Source organism: Piliocolobus tephrosceles, chromosome 10 (assembly GCF_002776525.5).
Source record: "Piliocolobus tephrosceles isolate RC106 chromosome 10, ASM277652v3, whole genome shotgun sequence".
NCBI lineage: Eukaryota > Metazoa > Chordata > Mammalia > Primates > Cercopithecidae > Piliocolobus > Piliocolobus tephrosceles.
Genome location: NC_045443.1, coordinates 109,208,328 through 109,219,854, shown reverse-complemented (window position 1 = coordinate 109,219,854; position 11,527 = coordinate 109,208,328).

Below are 11,527 nucleotides of genomic sequence, written 5' to 3'. Positions count from 1 at the left end.
CTCACTCTGTGGCCCAGGCTGGAGTGCAGTGGCGCGATCTCAGCTCACTGCAACCTCCGCCTCCTGGGTTCAAGCAATTCTCATGCCTCAGCATCCCAAGTAGCTGGGATTACAGGCACACACCACCAGGCCTGGCTAATTTTTCTATTTTTTGTAGAGATGGAGTTTTGCCGTGTTGGCCAGGCTGGTCTCGAACTCCTGACCTCAAGTGATCCATCTATTCGGCCTCCCAAAGTGCTGGGATTATAGGCATGAGCCACTGTGCCCAGCCATTTTTTGTATTTTTTATATTTTGTATTTTGGTAGAGATGGACTTTTGCCACTTTGGCCAGGCTCGTCTCAAACTCTTGGCCTCAAGGGATCTGCTCACCTCGGCCTCCCAAAGTGCTGGGATTACAGGTGTGAGCCAATGCGCCCGGCCCAGATATGGCTTTGACAGTTAAGAGTGAAGCAGTAATAGGGAGAAAAGCTTGTCCTTTAGGAATCCCAAGTTTTATCCTAGAGCCAAGGCCAAGTGTCTCCTTCTCCTCTGCAAGGTGAAGTTGATTTTGCACCTCCCACCCCTACCCACTGGCCTCCTCCAAACCCTGTTCTGTAGTCTCCCTGGAGCAAGTGAAAAGCATTCTTTGCATTTGGGCATTAGTGGACTTCAGGGAAGTTACATAAGGCTTTTACTGTTTACTGGAGTGGGGGCTGGCCTCTATCCTGCTTAATACCATAATCAACAACTTTTTTTTTTTGAGATGGAGTCTTGCTCTGTCCCCCCGGCTGGAGTGCAGTGGCGCCATCTCAGCTCACCGCAACCTCTGCCTTCTGGGTTCAAGTGATTCTTGTGTCTCAGCCTCCCGAGTAGCTGAGATTATAGGCGCACACTACATGCCGGCTAATTTTTGTATTTTTGGCAGAGATGGGGTTTCACCCTACTGGCCAGGCTGGTCTCAAACTCTTGACCTCAAGTGATCTGCCTGCTTCAGCCTCCCAAAGTGCTGGGATTACAGGCATGAGCCACCACGCCTGGCCATATTTCATGTTTTAATGATAACCTTTATTTACCTTGTATTCCTGAAACTCACATGTTCACAGACATTTATGACCATAGAGTCTATCAGACATTAATTTGGAAACTTGTACTTCCAGAAGCCAAAACTATTTCTATTTCAGAATTATTGTAGCTAGTATGCTTTTCATGAACATTGAGTAGTCTCTCCCTGTAATTCTGGAAGCTTAGGAGGACATGAAAGGGGTTCTGCTGTTGGTTCTTAATCTAGATTTTGCATTCTTGCTGCATGAAAGGAAGAGATGAACTATCTGTTGTTTTATACAAGATGATTGCAGTCTTTGGGGCCTAATGTTGAATTGCTTCGAGTGAAAAACTCACTGGAATCATCTGGAAAATGTGGTTTTGGTACTTGGCACGGAGCTGAGTCGGTGCAGATAACATTTGTTACTCCAAGGCTAATTACCACACTTACTAAGTGAACTGAAGCAGCTTTGTTTCTTTTCAGACCTTGTTCTAAATCCCCTGACCCAAGACTCCTTTCCGATCCAGCTCAAGATTGCCTCGAAACAAATGCAGGGAGGTTTGTCCAGGAGGGGAAGTCCAAGAGGGAAATCACACGCAAGATCCCAGAACATGAACGTTTACAACACTCAAAATAAATCTGGGTGTTGTTTTTTCTTTTAGATCAAGTCTTACCCTGTCACCCAGGCCAGAGTGCAGTGCAGTTGCTGGATCTCGGCTCATTGCAACCTCCGCCTCCTGGGTTCAAGCGATTCTCCTGCTTCAGCCTCCCAAGTAGCTGGGATTACAGGTCCCCACCATCACACCTAGCTAATCTTTGTGTTTTTAGTAGAGACGGGGTTTCACTATGTTGGCCAGGGTAGTCTCGAACTTCTGACCTAAAGTGATCTACCCACTTCGTCTTCCCAAAGTGCTGGAATGACAGGCGTGAACCACCATGCCCAGCCTGGGTGTTGTATTTTCAAAAGATAAAAGCAGGCCAGGCACGGTGGCTCACGCCTGTAATCCCAGCACTTTGGGAGACCAAGGCAGGAGGATCACCTGAGGTTGGGAGTTCGAGACCACCCTGACCAACAAGGAGGAATCCCATCTCTACTAAAAATACAAAATTAGCCAGGCATGGTGGCACATGCCTGTAATCCCAGCTACCTGGGAGGCTGAGGCAGAAGAATCACTTGAACCCTGGAGACAGAGGTTGCGGGGAGCTGAGATCATGCCATTGCACTCCAGCCTGTGCAACAAGAGTGAAACTCCATCAAAAAAAAAAAAAAAAAAAAGATAAAGGTAAACCTATAGCACTGAGCATAAATGCCAAATAGGAAAAACAGTTCCAACTTGGCCTCTGGCCTCTGTGAAGATGTCTTCTGCCATTTTTTTGCCCAGAAGCAGCAGCAGGTTCCAGACCAGATTTCCTTGTACATGTGTTTCCTAATTTAAAAAGGAAGAGCCCAGGCTAGGTGCTGTGGCTCACACCTATAATCCCAACACTCCGGGAGGCCAGGATGGGAGGATTGCTTGAGGCTGGGAGTTCGACACCAGCCTGGGCAACACAGACCTCGTCTCTACTAAAAATTAAAAACAGTTAGCCAGGGGTGGCACATGCCTGTAGTCCCAGCTACTCAGGAGGCTAAGGCAGGAGGATCTCTGGAGCCCAGGAGTTCGAGTTTGCAGTGAACTATGATCACACCACTGCTCTCCCAGCTATATCAACTCCTGATTGTAATTCTCAATCCCTTGGTTACAGCCCAATAGGCAAAAGTTCAGGTTTTCCCTAGAGAACTGGGAGAACTCAAGTCCTCTGTAAAAGAGTAAGATGTTTCCGGCCAGGTGCAGTGGCTCATGCCTGTAATCCCAGCACTTTGGGAGGCCGAGGCGGGCGGATCACCTGAGGTCAGGAGATCGAGACCATCCTAGCTAACACGGTGAAACCCCGTCTCTACTAAAAATACGAAAAAATTCACTGGACGTGATGGTGGACACCTGTAGTCCCAGCCATTCAGGAGGCTGAGGCAGGAGAATGGCGTAAATCCAGGAGGCAGAGCTTGCAGTGAGCCGAGGTCGTGCCACTGCACTCCAGCCTGGGTGACAGAGGGAGACTCTGTCTCAAAAAAAAAAAAAGAAAAACACAAAAAATTAGCCAGGCATGATGGTGGGTGCCTGTAATCCTAGCTACTCAGGAGGCCGAGACGGGAGAATCGCTTGAACCAGGGAGACGGTGGTTGCAGTGAACCTAGATCATGCCACTGCACTAGAGCCTGGGCGGCTGAGCGAGACTCCGTCATAAAAAGAAAAAAAAAAAAAAAAAAGATGCTTTCACAACTTAAGAAACTCGCCTGTATCAGTTTACATCATTAGCATAATGCTTAGCATTAAAAGCCTTCAGTGCTAACTGAAAAGAAGGGACAGAATTAATTTTGAAGGCACAACAGATTACAGAGAAAGACCTAGAAGTGAAGACATGTAAGCGGAAAATTTTAGGAGGAATAAGGGGAGTTGCCGTCTTGGAAACACTCCAACAGAGAGCAACCAAATTGTGACTTATCACACGCAGCCAGAGGGTCTTCTGGCAGCATTTTTTAGGAATTATCTTTTGTGATAGAAGCAACCTTAGCTGTAGCTGTATTCTATTCTAACTGATCAGTTTCTGCTCATGCAGACGCTATGAGCCCAACGGTTTGCAAAAGGGACAGCAAGAGAGGAGCCACGTGGCACTCCCCCACCTCCCCACCCCACCTGTCCTTGGGGAAAAAAATTAAGATCCTCTTTTCAAAATGCCTTCGTCAGGAAAACAGCTTCGTCGCATTTGTTTCCATGCTGCGGAAAATCAACACGAACTGGCTTTGATCCCAAACAGGGCCAACTGCAGGGCACTGAGGATTCCGCAGCCAGGAAGAATGCGGAGGCCTCTCCCCGAGCACATTCGACTTCAATTATGTGGGAACACGCCTGGGCCGGGGGCTGATGCCAGAATTATCCTGGCTGCGACAGAGGAGGCCCCGTGCTGCGGCCTAGAATCTTTCCTAAAAGTCCATGCAGGATCTCTCGGTTGCTGCCAATCCTGCACTTTCTCGCTGGCGAGATTCCTGGCTCTGTTTGGCTGGAGTAATGCTACTCCTGTCCTTTTCTTCCTCTCTCTGTAGCGCCTCTGCCCCTCACCATTGTCAATCAGAATGCTCCACCGCTTTCAAAAACAGAACAGTCCCCCCAAAAAATAACCCACACCATCCCTTCCTCCTTCTCGGTTAGCTCTGTTATGGCCCACAGGAGAGGGCTGCCTTTTTGGTTAACTCTTTAAAAAGTTTCCTTTTTACCTTCTGACATAACATTCTCGTGGGAAGGGAAGTAAGGGATGCTAATGAGCCTCACTGGATTACCATTAACTTGTGTGAACCCAAGTGGACTAGGAAAATCCCAGCAGGACATCCCTATGAGGGGCCTCTTTTCCAGCACTGGTTGTCTAATCAGGCAAGCCAGAGTGGTAGAGACCCCAAACCTGTGTTGGATTTTAGTAGGACACAGAGCCGGGAGAGCCCCCTTGCACTTGCTGAGAATGAAAAGTGGAAGAAAGTCCTGTCCTGCGGTTTTGATGTGTTTGATGACACTGCTAGCTCGCACAACCTACCACCCACAGTCATCACGCTGAGCACTTGCCTTCTATGTTTCATCCAGTCCTCTCCACAATCCTGTCAGGTCCTACAGTGAACCCATTTTACACAGCAAGAAACCAGGGTGCAGTGGAGACAGGATGGGACTTGCCCAGCACTGACTGAGGTCACATAGCTGGTAAGTGATAAAGGCCATTCTCTCACTCTTTTTTTTTTTTTTTCCAACAGAGTTTCGCTCTTGTCACTCAGGCTGGAGTGCAATGCCAGGATCTCAGCTCACTGCAACCTCTGCCTCCTGGGTTCACGCGATTCTCCTGCCTCAACCTCCCGAGTAGCTGGAATTACAGGCACCTGCCACCACACCCGGCTAATTATTTTATTTTTTTAGTAGAGGCAGGGGTTCTCCATGTTGGCCGGGCTGGTCTCAAACTCCTGACCTCAGGTGACCCACCTGCCTTTGCCTCCCAAAGTGCTGGGATTGCAGGAATTGCAGGCGTGAGTCACCACACCCAGCCCTCTCACTCTGTCTTTTTTTTTTTTTTTTTAGAGACAGGGTCTCACTCTGTTGCCCAGGCTGGAGTGCAGTGGTATGATCATGGCTCATGGCAGCCTCAACCTCCCCGGACTTAAGTGATCCTCCCACCTCAGCCTCCTGAGTAGCTGGGACCACAGGAGCGTGCCACTATGCCCGGCTAACCTTTTTTTATTTTGGGGGTCTCCTATGTTGCCCAGGCTGATCTGGAACTCCTGGGCTCAAGTGGTCCTCCTGCCTCAGCCTCCCAAAATGCTGAGATTATACGTGTGAGCCATTGTGCCCAGCCCTTTTTCTTTTCTTTCTTTTTTTTTTTTTATAAACAGGGTCCGTCTGTCGCCCAGGCTGGAGTGCAGTGACACAATCATAGCTCACTGCAGCCTGAAACTCCTGGGCTCAAGTGATCCTCCTGCCTCAGCCTTCTGAGTAGCTGGGACTACAGGTGCACCACCATGCCCAGCTAATTTTTTGTTTGTTTGTTTTTGTAGACATGGAATCTTGCTATGTCGCCCAGGCTGACCTTGAATTCCAAGTGATCCTCCCATCTCCGTCTCCCAAAGCACTGGGATGACAGTTGCAGTCCACCACACTCAGCCAATTCTCAATCTTGACATCATCTAACCCCAAAACCTGGGCTCATCACCACTCTGCTCTACTATCTCCTCTAACTTTGGGACTTGGGAATGTAAAAGACACAGCTCCTAGTTCCGATTTTGTTGTTTTGGGAAAGGAGAGTGCTGAGTTGAGGCCACTTTTGTGTGAGTCCAGGGTCCTGTATATCCACCCTCTGCCAGCCTTCCCATTTTTTTTTTTTTTTTTTTTTTTTTGGAGAAGGGATCTGTAGCTCTGTTGTCCAGGCTGGAGCACAGTGGCACGATCTCGGCTAACTGCAACTTCCACCTCCAGGGTTCAAGCAATGCTCATGCCTCAGCCTTTTGAGAAGCTGGGATTAACAGGCACCCGCCATCACGCCCAGCTAGTTTTTGTATTTTTAGTAGAGATGGGGTTTCACCATCTTGGCCAGGCTGGTCTGGACCTCCTGACCTCAGGTGATCTGCCCACCTCGGCCTCCCAAAATGCTGGGCTTACAGGTGTGAGCCACCAAGCCTGGCCTCTTCTCATGGAGTTTTCTAACTTCTCCCTCTCTCCTCTCCCACTTCAATGGGGTGCCTGAGCCTGAGCTGATAAAGAGAAAGGAAGAAGAAAGCCACAGGGTTCCCGCCACTATACCCAAAGGCTGGTCTTGGGAATTCATTTCAATGGACTGTGCTGGCCCCTTCACCCGGGGGAGCTTGGGGCCCAGTCCACAGCAGCCATTTACACTGACATCTCAGTTCCTTTATCCAGAGCCTCAAGGACATTCGCTCCATTAGAAAAGTTGCTTCTGAGGGGCTGGGCGCGGTGGCTCAAGCCTGTAATCCCAGCACTTTGGGAGGCCGAGACGGGTGGATCACGAGGTCAGGAGATCGAGACCATCCTGGCTAACATGGTGAAACCCCGTCTCTACTAAAAACTACAAAAAAACACTAGCCGGGCGAGGTGGCGGCCCCTGTAGTCCCAGCTACCCAGGAGGCTGAGGCAGGAGAATGGCATGAACCCGGGAGGCGGAGCTTGCAGTGAGCTGAAGATCCGGCCCCAGCACTCCAGCCTGGGTGACAGAGCGAGACTCCGTCTCAAAAAAAAAAAAAAAAAAAAAAATAGAAAAGTTGCTTCTGGAACAAGACTATCCAGGCTCTAAGGTGTTCTCTTTGTAAGAGTGCAGACTCTGCTAGTGCCCCAAGAGGCACAGTCAAAACGGCATAAACAGGCTAACTGGAAACTGGAGATTCTGGAAGGATCGGCTTAATTTGCAGCTTCAATTTATTACAGAATAAATAGGGGAGAGAGAAAGCCTAGAACAAAAATCTCATAAACTACTGGAGGATATTATAAAGCAGTATTAATTTGGCAGATGTAAATTGGTGCTATGTGTATGTCTATGTGCAAATGTGTTCAAGAGCTTTTTCTTTGCTGTTGTTGTTTTTTTTTTTTGAGACGGAGTCTCCTAGGCTAGAGTGCAGTGGTGCGATCTTGCCTCATTGCACTCTGCCTCCCAGGTTCAAGCGATTGTCCTGCCTCAGCCTCCCAAGTAGCTGCGATTACAGGCTTGCGGCACCACACCCAGCTAATTTTTTTGTGTTTTTAGTAGAGACGGAGTTTCACCATGTTGGTCTCAAACTCTTGGCCTCAAGCGATCTACCCACCTCAGCCTCCCAAAGTGCTGCAAGTACATCCATGAGCCGCTGTACCTGGCCTTTTATTTTTATTTTTATTTTTTTTGAGACGGAGGAGTCTTGCTCTGTCGCCCAGACTGGAGTGCAGTGGCGCGATCTCGGCTCACTGCAAGCTCCGCCTCCCGGGTTTACGCCATTCTCCTGCCTCAGCCTCCCGAGTAGCTGGGACTACAGGCGCCCGCCATCTCGCCCGGCTAGTTTTTTGTATTTTTTAGTAGAGACGGGTTTCACCGTGTTAGCCAGGATGGTCTCGATCTCCTGACCTCGTGATCTGCCCGTCTCGGCCTCCCAAAGTGCTGGGATTACAAGCTTGAGCCACCGCGCCCAGCCCTGGCCTTTTAAAAAAATATTATATAATAACAAGTTTAGGCCAGGCACAGTGGCTCACACCTGTAATTCCAGCACTTTGGGAGGCCGAGGCGGGCAGATCACAAGGTCAGGAGATTGAGATCATCCTGGCCAACATGGTGAAACCCCGTCTCTAGTAAAAATATAAAAATTATCTGGGTGTGGTGGCATGCACAAGTAGTCCCAGCTACTTGGGAGGCTGAGGCAGGAGAATCACTTGAACCCAGGAGTTGGCGGTTACAGTGAGCCGAGATTGCGCCACTGCACTCCAGCCTGGCGACAGAGCGAGACTCCGTCTAAAAAAAAAAAAAATTATAAGTTCAATTTATGATCTGATTTTTTGTTTTTTTCTCAAAAAAAAAAAAAAAAAGAAAAGAAGCCCATAATAGTTAGTCTGCTGGTGGATGAGAGACCACATGGATGCGAGCCAAGCCCAGTTATCCCAGCCAAATTCCTGAAAAGTACCCAGCAAAGATCTCTGCCTTGATGTTCACATGGCGTTCCCCCTGTGTGCATGTGTCTATTCCTTCTTTTAAGACACCAGTCATACTGGGTCAGGATACATCCTAATGACCTTATTTTAACTTGGTTACTTCTGTTAAAAACCCTATCTCCGACCAGGCACAGTGGCTGATGCCTGTAATCCCAGCACTTTGGGAGGCCGAGGCGGGCATGTCACCTGAGGTTGAGAGTTTCGAGACCAGTCTGGCCAATATGGAGAAACAACATCCCTACTAAACATACACAATTAGCTGGGCATGGTGGTTGGCACTTGTAATCCCAGCTACTCAGAAGGCTGAGGAAGGAGAATCACTTGAACCCAGGAGGCGGAGTTTGCGGTGAGCCAAGATCAGGCCATTGCACTCCAGCCTGCGCAACAAGAGCGAAATTCACTCTCAAAACAAAACAAAACAAAACAAGAAAAATCCTACCTTCAAATAAGGTCACATTGTGAGGTACTGTGGGTTAGGACTGCCGCATATGAGTTTGGGGAAGATGCAATTCAACCCATTACACATGGCTTTGACTTTTTTTTTTTTGAGACCGAGTGTCGCTCTGTCACCAGGCTGGAGCGCAGAGGCACAATCTTGGCTCACCGAAACCTCCGCCTCCCGGGTACAAGTGATTCTCCTGTCTCAGCCTCCCAAGTAGCTGGGACTACAGGCATGCGCCACCACACCAAGCTAGTTTTTGTATTTTTAGTAGAGACAGGGTTTTATCATGTTGGCCAGGATGGTCTCAGTCCCTTGACCTCATGATCCGCCCCCTGGGCCTCCCAAAGTGCTAGGATTATAGGCATGAGCCACCGCGCCCGGCCAGCTCTGACTTTTTAAGCTCTTTCCACCCTCAGGGCCTTTGCATGTGCTGTTCTTGAGGAATGCCCTCCTGAACCCTTTGAATGACAGAAGCCTTCTCTTCCTTCAGGCCTCAGCTTATATGTTTTCTCCTAAGAGAGGCTTTCCCCAAATCTCCCTTCTCGCACTAAATAAATGAGTGTTCCCTGAAGCATCCTTGGCCCAGCCATTTGCTATTACGCTTTGCCACAACACTGTTTCCTTCACTGCAACAGTTCTGTTTATTTATATGCATGTATTTTTCCTCCCTCCTTGCACTAAACTATAAACTCCCAGAAGCCAGGGTTTATGCCTCTTTCCTCACTGTATCCCCAGTGTTTGTGGACTAAACGACAGAGCAAAGATTGAGTTTACCTGGTCACACTACAGAGCTAGGGTGATACCCTAGATCTCCTACCTCCTAACTTCTTTTTTTTTTTTTTCTTTCTTTCTTTTTTTTTTAGATGGATTCTTGCTCTGTCGCCCAGGCTGGAGTGCAGTGGTGCAATCTTGGCTTACTACAACCTCCACTCCCCAGGTTCCAGTGATTTTCCTCCCTCAGCCTCTCAAGTAGCTAGGACTACAGGCATGTGCCACCATACCTGGCTAATTTTTGTATTTTTAGTAGAGACAGGGTTTCACCATGTTGGCCAGGTTGGTCTTAAACTCCTGAGCTCAAGTGATCTGCCTGCCTCGGCCTCCCAAAGTGCTGGGATTATAGGCATGAGCCACTGCACCCAGCCCTACCTCCTAATTTCTGTGTCCTTCCATATTCCCTCTCTACAAAAGCCTCTCTCTACTATGAAATAAGCCTCTAAACAAGCTGTTTTGCATAGTCATTACAAACAAGTAATTAAGTGCATGTGCTACCTGGGTTCAAATCCCAGCTTCTTTCTCCCTTTTCTAGTTGTGTGAACTGCAACCAATTCCTTACTCTTGTGCTTTAGTTTCTCGCTCTGTAAAATGTAGGTTGGCCAGGTGTGGGAGTTTATGCCTGTTATCCTAACACTTTGGAAGTCTGACAGGAGGATCATTTGAGGTCAGGAGTTCTAGACCAGCAACATAGTGAGACCCCATCTCTATAAAAATAATACTAATAATAATAAGCCAGGGGTGGTGGCCCTTACCTGTAGTTTCAGCTACTCACGAGATTGAGCAGGGAGGATCCCAGGAGTTCAAGGTTACAGTGAGGTATGATTGTGCCTGGGTGACAGAGTGAAACCCAGTCTCAAAAAAAAAAAAAAAAAAAAAAAGCAGGGGGGTAATAATACTCACTCAATAGGGCTGATATGAACCTCAAATGACTTAATGCCTGTGAAATTCTTAGCACAGGGTTCAGTGTTAGGCACACAGAAACAGGAGAAGAGCTCTCAAATCAATATTAATTAATACTAAAGAAGTAATGCTTTATTTTTTGAGACAGGGTCTTGCTCTGTTGCCTAGGCTGGAGTGCAGTGGGGCAATCTTGCCTCACTGCAACCTCTGCCTCCCAGGTTGAGGCGATTCTTCCACCTCAGCCCCCCAAGTACCTGGGACTACAGGTATGCACCACCACACTGGCTAATTTTTGTATTTTTTAGTAGAGACGAGGTTTCACCATGTTGGCTGGGCTGATCTTGAACTCCTGACCTCAGGTGATCTGTCCGCCTCAGCCTTCCAAAGTGCGGGATTACAGGCGTGAGCCACTGCGCCTGGCCAGGAAATAAACTATTTCCTTAAATATGCATCTAGGGCCTAGTTTAAGTACAAGGTGCCCTGGGCGGTCACAGATGAGCAGCATGGTGTCGCTACCTCCAGGGACCAGGTGTGCTATCAAGGCAGGACAGTGTGGTGCACGGGGTATCTGCATGGTCCTGGAGTTGGCCTTCTTGGGTTCAAATCCCAGCCCTGCTACTGCCCAGCTCTGTGATCTAGGGAGAGTTACTTGACATTTCTAAACATTTCTGATTTCAACCTATAAAATGAGGCCAATAATAAGTGTATCTGCCCCGCCTAGACAGGATTAAATGAGTTAGGGCTTAGCATAGTGCTAAGCAACAGTGCTCATAGCTCAGTGAGCACTGTTGGTGTCTCTGTGTTGGAGCCTTCCCACCCCTGCTCTCCTGCAGGCAGTGTTAGTGGCTCCCATCATTCTCCCCCTGCTCGATGGTGTGCATTTTGAAAGTGGGGACAACTTTCCTCCATTTACTCAAGGCCTCACTCAGAGAAGCCCCTTAACAAAGGGCTGTTGGAATAAATGAAGGAATGTATGAAGAAACAGAGGCCAGGCAAAGTAAAACCAAGAAGACGTTGCATAATTGAAGGCAGCAATTGGGCATTTTCACCTCAACAATGCTAGCACCTATTATATCAGCTGGACTGGACAGTGCTTTCACACTCGCGAAATGCATCCAAAAGGACGATGAAGTCCCAGT